The 7,305-nt window shown below is 39.8% G+C and overlaps 1 long non-coding RNA gene across 1 annotated transcript; it reads left to right on the top strand.

Annotated features, from left to right (window-relative positions):
- The first annotated feature begins 502 nt into the window (after nucleotides 1–502).
- LOC131424592 (uncharacterized) lies at nucleotides 503–6,217 on the top strand. Its single transcript, XR_009227888.1, has 2 exons — nucleotides 503–755; nucleotides 5,766–6,217. It is a non-coding gene; the product is annotated as an uncharacterized LOC131424592 (long non-coding RNA).
- Nucleotides 6,218–7,305: the final 1,088 nt, after the last annotated feature.

The raw sequence follows: 7,305 nt of genomic DNA, 5'->3' as shown, positions 1-7,305 counted from the left end.
TTGTTTTAGTTATGGGGGGGGGGACTATGTCTATTTTTATTTTGAAAATACAAACTGCATATAAATAGACTCCACAGAAATAGGGTTTTCATCTCACTTGTTCCCAACCTCTTATAATTGCTATGCTTTCTCCCTCTTCTGCCCCAGAACAGCAAAATCAGAACTATCTGGAAAAGGAGCAATAAGAAAAAGAGAGCAGTAGAAAAACTGAAAAGAGATTAAAAGACAAGTATTAGCTGTAATACAAATATCCACCGAGCAGAATCTGAAAAAAAATTGACTCCAAAACCTTTGAAACCAGAAAAATATCCTCTTGTAGCTTCTCAGAAAAGATGGAATAAGTCACTAGTAAGAAAAAGTAAAGTTACAATATGCTGAGAGCCACGGCCGACTCTGTATGGCCCCTGGCATTTTGCCAACAGTATTGATTGACAGGCGAGGCATTACTATCCGCCTCGGCCGCAACTTTTGAGTTCTCGCACTATTTTGGAGTTCTCATGGGGATTTCCAGGGATTCCCCGAGAGTTCCCATTGGTTGGGGAAGTGCAGGAGGAGGGATTTCCGGGAGAGATATTTCCGGCTGGGGGTTCCTGGACAAGCCTCCTGGCGCGTTCGGGAGGATTCCCCGGGAGCTGTGTGAAGTGTTTTCCTGCAGTTTAAAAATAAAGTTTGTTCCTGCTTCAGTGGCTCGTGATTTGTGCCCAGCCAGACTGCGGCATTTGGCGGCCCGTTCGGGGAACGTCTGAAGCTTCGGGGTAAGTGAAATTGCTTGCCCCTAAGGGAAGGCGAGAGAATGGGCGACCATTTTAAAAAACAATGTGTTCTTGTTTTGATTTGTTTTGTGTTTGTTTCAAGCTGCCTATCCCTAGAATTTTCTCAGGCAGATTGGGAAAAATGGTTGGCTCAAGGTTTGAAGTTGTTCACCCCTGAGGAAGAGATAGAAATAGACCACAAATGCACATGTCAAGAAAATAGGAAAATTGATACAACGATTTTTTGTTCCGTTTTTGTTTCATCCTGTTTCGGTTTTGTTTTGTGTTATCTTACTGGGTTGCGTTATCTTTATAACAGATTAGAAATTAGTAAAAAACAAACTGAAAGAGTGTTAAGTAAATTGTTAGAGGTTCAGACCATGGAGAAAGACATTTTAGATCAAGCAAAAGAGAAGGTCTCTCAAGCTAGTCAGACAGAGGAAGAAAATTTAAAGGAAGAAAGCTTAGAGGAGAAACAGCTATTAGGGAAAAAGCTACAACAGGAGGCTGCTACTAACACCGTTCTATCACCAGAGGGCGTAATTCAACCAACAGCTCCCCCTATGGAGATAGCTGAGTGGCCCTCAAACCCCGTAGTTGATAGATGGGATCCTGAGACAGGACCTCAAAGATTAGCATGCCCTGTACTTGAGCAGGCAGGAGGGCAGCGAATTCACCGTGCTTTAGATTTCAAAACAGTGAAGCAGTTAAAGGAGGCTGTAACAACCTATGGTCCTCAAGCACCGTTCACTGTAAGCATGGTCGAATCCATTACCAACTTGGACATGACGCCAGCAGATTGGGCTAGTATGTGTAAATCTGTGCTAAATGGAGGACAATATTTGTTATGGAAGGTTGCCAATGAGGAATTTTGCAGGGAGACAGCTAGACGAAATGCAGCAGCCGGTTACCCTCAAAGAAATCTAGATATGTTGTTAGGAAAAGGGCCTTATGAGGGTCAACGGCAACAAATTGAATATGATCCTGGCGTATACGCACAAATTGCTGTAGATGCGGTTAGGGCATGGAAAACTTTACAGGGGCATGGAGGTTTACAAGGTCAATTATCTAAGGTAATACAAGGAACTAATGAACCTTACGCTGAATTTGTAGATAGGCTTATTCAAGCAGCTTCCAGAATTTTTGGGGATACAGAACAGGCAATGCCATTTATAAAACAACTGGCTTATGACCAAGCAAATCGTTGTTGCAGAGAGGTCATTAGACCATGGAGACATGAAGATTTAAACACATATATTAAATTATGTAGAGACATTAATGAACAAGGGCAAGTCTTAGCAGCAGTACAACAGGCTTTAGATGCCAGGCCAAAAACATGCTATAATTGTGATCAAACAGGACATTTTAAAAGGAGTTGCCCCATAGGAGGAGGGTTTAACAAAGCTAGATATCAAACGAATAGAATACCGGGTATTTGCCCACGATGCCGTAGAGGGAAACATTGGGCTAATGAATGCCGTTCTCAAACCACCATAGAGGGTATTCCGTTATCAAAAAACAGACAAGGACCAAGTGTTTACCCACGATATCGTGGAGAAAGGCATCGAGCTCCATTGCCAAAAAACGGACAGGGGGGCCCAATGCTCCGGGGCCCACGACCACAAATGTACGGGGCACTGGAGGAACCCAGAAACACCATGGAGGAACCCAGCAACACCATCAGGGTAGTGCCCAGGACACATTATCCATCAGATCTCTCATCAGACGAACCAGAGGAAGCGCAGGGTTGGACATCTGCGCCTCCGCCAGAGCAGTACTAACTCCAGAGATGGGAGTTCAAATCATTCCCACAGGAGTAAAAGGACCTCTTCCCCAAGGAACAGTAGGCTTATTGTTAGGACGCAGTTCTTCTACGCTAAAAGGACTTATGATAAGTCCCGGGGTAATTGATCCCGATTATGAAGGTGAAATAAAAATTATAGCTAGCTCTCCAAAGGGTATATCAGTAATTTCACCAGGAGATAGAATAGCACAGTTATTAATAATACCCAGCCTACATGATAAATTTTCCAGTAGTACTATAGAAAGAGGTTCCAGGGGATTAGGCTCCACAGGTGTAGATTGGGCTATGCTGTCTTTAAATTTAGATTCTCGTCCCATGCTAAAACTAAATATTCAAGGACATGAATTTAATGGACTACTGGATACAGGTGCAGACCTTAGCATCATATCTCGTCAAGAATGGCCAAAACATTGGCCGTTACAACAAGCCACTCAAACGCTTCGAGGCCTAGGAGTGGCGACTAATCCCCATAGAAGTGCAATGGTATTAGATTGGAAGGATCCTGAAGGATGTGAAGGAACTATACAGCCATATGTATTGGATCATCTTCCTATAAATTTATGGGGACGAGATGTCCTAGATCAATTAGGTTTGACATTAACAAATAACATCAATCCAAATGCGCCCACTATTAGGGCTAGACAAGGTTTCAGGAAAGAAAAAAGATTAGGAGAACAAGGCATAGCAGCACCAATTCAGATAGATCAGGGAATAAATAGACATGGACTGGGTTTTCAGAAGGGGTCACTGAGGCAATAAAAATTACTTGGAAATCAGATAGACCAGTATGGGTTCCTCAGTGGCCCCTGACTAAAGAAAAGATACAAGCAGCCCATGACCTGGTCAAACAACAATTAGCGGAGGGACATATACAACCTTCCGTATCTCCTTACAATACTCCCATTTTTGTCATTAAAAAGAAATCTGGTAAATGGAGATTATTGCAAGATTTAAGAGCCATTAATAATGAGATGGTTATTATGGGACCTGCTCAATCAGGGATTCCTCAATTGTCTGCTTTGCCAAAAACCTGGTACGTTTTAGCTATAGATATTAAAGATTGTTTTTTTTCAATTCCAATTCATCCTGAGGATAGTCCACATTTTGCATTTACTATCCCTGCACTGAATCATGAAGGTCCTGATCAGAGATATGAATGGAAAGTACTCCCTCAAGGGATGGCTAACAGCCCAACTATGTGTCAAATTTATGTTAACAAAGCAATCCAGCCACTTAGAAATCAAAATCCTAAACTACAAATATTTCACTATATGGATGATGTATTGTTAGCACACAAAGATAAAAACACATTGCTAGAATGTTATGCCACACTTACAAATTTATTAAAAAATTATAATCTAGAGATAGCAATAGATAAAGTACAATTAAATTTTCCAATTAATTATTTAGGAGTTCTATTATCCTCAACCATGGTCCGTCCACCAAAAATTCAAATACGAGTAGATCAACTCAAATCACTTAACGACTTTCAAAAGTTATTAGGAGACATAAATTGGATAAGGCCTTATCTAGGCATACCAACAGGAGAGTTGGGACCTTTATTTGATATCCTAAAAGGTCCATCAGATCCAAATTCACCCCGCATGTTAACGCCTGAAGCAAGAAAGGCATTAAAAATTATTGAAACATATATGGAAAATATGCATTTGGATAGAATTGATATAACTTTGCCTTTATTATTTATTGTAATACCAACAAAAAATATTCCTACAGGAGTATTTTGGCAAGAAGGTCCATTATTGTGGATACATTTATCTTATTCTCCTAACACTATTCTTACTAGGTATCCTGAGGCTGTAGGACAATTAATACTCAAAGGAATAAAAGCAGCAAAGGGAGTGTTTGGAATTTCTCCCAATAAAATTATTACTCCATATACTATGGATCAAATTGATGAGTTAGCTAATGAGTTAAATACTTGGGCAATAATCATGTGTAAATCTAATGTTTCATTTGATAATCACTTACCATCTAATCCTTTGTTGTCTTTTTGGTCTTCGCATCCTGTAGTTTTTCCAAAAATGACAAGAAAAACCCCTATCATGAATGCTCCAAATGTATTCACTGATGGGTCAAATAATGGTACAGCAGCAGTAGTTACCCCTGATCAAACTTTTACATTTTTAGTACCCAAACAATCAGCTCAAAAGGTAGAGCTTAATGCAGTTTTACAAGCTTTTGTGATGTTTAAAGATTCTGTATTTAATTTATTCTCTGATAGTCAGTATGTAGTTAATGCTATAGTATCCCTTGAAGATGCTGGCAGGATTTCCCCTTCCTCTACTGTTTTCTCTTTGTTTTCTGCTATACAAAGTGTAATCTGGGACAGAAAAGATCCATTCTTTATAGGACATATCAGAGCACATACAGGATTGCCTGGAGCCCTTAGTTTGGGCAACGATTTAGCAGATAAAACTACACATGACATACATATTTTCTCTACACTAGAAGAAGCTACACATTTTCATAAAAGGTTCCATGTCAATGCTAATACTTTACAAAAGCGTTTTAAAATAACTAAGGAACAAGCTAGACAAATAATAAAACAATGTCAAAATTGTGTGACCTTTTTACCACAAGTTAATCTTGGAGTCAATCCTAGAGGACTGATACCTAACCATATTTGGCAGATGGACGTCACACACTTGCCACAATTTGGAAAATTAAAATATTTGCATGTTACAGTTGATACTTCTTCCGGATTTTTGATGGGCTCCCTTCATTCCGGAGAAAAAACTAAAGATGTTATAGCTCATTGCTTACAAAATTTTGCCACTGTGGGCGTTCCAAAACAGTTAAAAACAGATAATGGTCCTGGTTATATTTCTACCTCTTTTAAACAATTTTGCTCATCATTTGGCATTACTCATATAACAGGAATTCCATACAATCCACAGGGACAAGGCATAGTTGAAAGAGCTCATCAAACTATTAAAATGTACTTACTAAAGCAAAAAGAGGGAATTGGAAAGGGGTATATGTCACCCAAAGATAAACTTAAAATAACCCTTTTTACTCTAAACTTTTTAAATTTGGATTCCTCAGGGCTTAGTGCTGCGGAAAGGCATATGTGTCCAAAAAATGTACATAAGCCTAAGGTACTTTGGAAGGATATTCTAACAGGACAATGGAAAGGTCCTGACCCAGTGATTGTCTGGAGTCGGGGTTCTGTTTGTGTTTTTCCACAGGGAGAACAGCAGCCGATTTGGATTCCAGAGAGATTAACTAAAACAATTTCTACAGGCCAAAAGGAAGATGATTTGACTCAAATCCATAACAGCTGATATCCAGAACTCCAGTTTGGCTATTCTTACATCTGCGACGGTGATTAACCAGGATGTTTTTTTCAATATTTATTTTATTATTTGCCTTTTCCCACATCATAAAGTTCTATTTTATTTTTGAGCTCATACAGACCTAGGATAATGTTTTTCTGATCAGTTTTATTTTTTGACTGTGGAGTTTTTAAGCATTGCAATGGAGATTTCACCTAGGTAAAGCTACAAGGCCTTTACTATTGTCTTATGTGTTGTATGTTATGTGTGCACACTTCTGTTTTGTGTTGTATGTCTGTATGTGTGTATGTCCATATATCATATATGAGGAGCGCTCATGAATAAATGGATCCAAATTTTTTTTATTCATGTGATTTTAATGGTTTAATTTAGATTGGGTAAACAGCTGTTGAAAATTGTTTTAATATGTGAACAAATAAGGAGGTTAACAGATCTGTTTGTTTACTTTCACCTTTCCTTCTCATTATATTTAATAATTCTGTTCAGGATAATGTAAATTGTTCAAAAAATTGTTTTCTTAGTGCCTGTTGGAATGTTACATAATTTTTTTCTTAGCATCATTGCCAGAATTCCTATCTTCATCCCAGTGCCGGTGAAGACAAAGATAAAACCAAACTACAGCTTCTTCGATAGTTATCACAACAAACTGTAAAAACTGATGCATCAATGAATAATAACTCAACAAGTAATGCTCAATTAAGGAGTTGATTTACTTTGGGAGGAAATGGACATATTGACAGATTCCTCTGCTTTGAATTGCTTGCAGACCTTGCCTGGACTATGTATCATTTGTATGTATTGTGAACTATCTGTTGGTACAGCGAATTGTGGTAGTGCTGGAGTATTTTTGCTGATGGTGTCACCGGTGGTACAATTTTTCAAAGGAGCCCTCAATTGGCTTAGTGTCATGGCATTTTGCATCCTCCTCCCTTCTACTAGTGATGGTCTAAAATTTGGGGGCCAACAGAGGTGAGGCAAAGAACCTCACCCCCCACTGGTGCAAAGGCCTATCCACAAGTATGGCTGTATGCTGGACCGGTAGTCAGTGACGGGTATGATCCAATTGCAGTGGTACCAACCTAAGACAGGAGGCTGACGCCTAGAGGTCAGTTCATCCGATGACGGGTAAGGACCATATGTTGAATTGGACTGCCTAACAGGCACGGTCCCTAAGCCACATTGCTTGTTGTTTAATTAAACAAAAAGGGGGAGATGCTGAGAGCCACGGCCGAGTCTGTATGGCCCCTGGCATTTTGCCAACAGTATTGATTGACAGGCGAGGCATTACTATCCGCCTCGGCCGCAACTTTTGAGTTCTCACACTATTTTGGAGTTCTCATGGGGATTTCCGGGGATTCCCCGAGAGTTCCCATTGGTTGGGGAAGTGCAGGAGGAGGGATTTCCGGGAGAGATATTTCCGGCTGGGGGTTCC

This window comes from Marmota monax, unplaced genomic scaffold (genome assembly GCF_021218885.2).
Source record: "Marmota monax isolate L192 unplaced genomic scaffold, Marmota_monax_Labrador192_F-V1.1 WCK01_AAM20220418_F8-fsc00053, whole genome shotgun sequence".
In the NCBI taxonomy this organism is placed as follows: domain Eukaryota; kingdom Metazoa; phylum Chordata; class Mammalia; order Rodentia; family Sciuridae; genus Marmota; species Marmota monax.
This window is presented reverse-complemented; position numbering and strand designations above follow the sequence as displayed.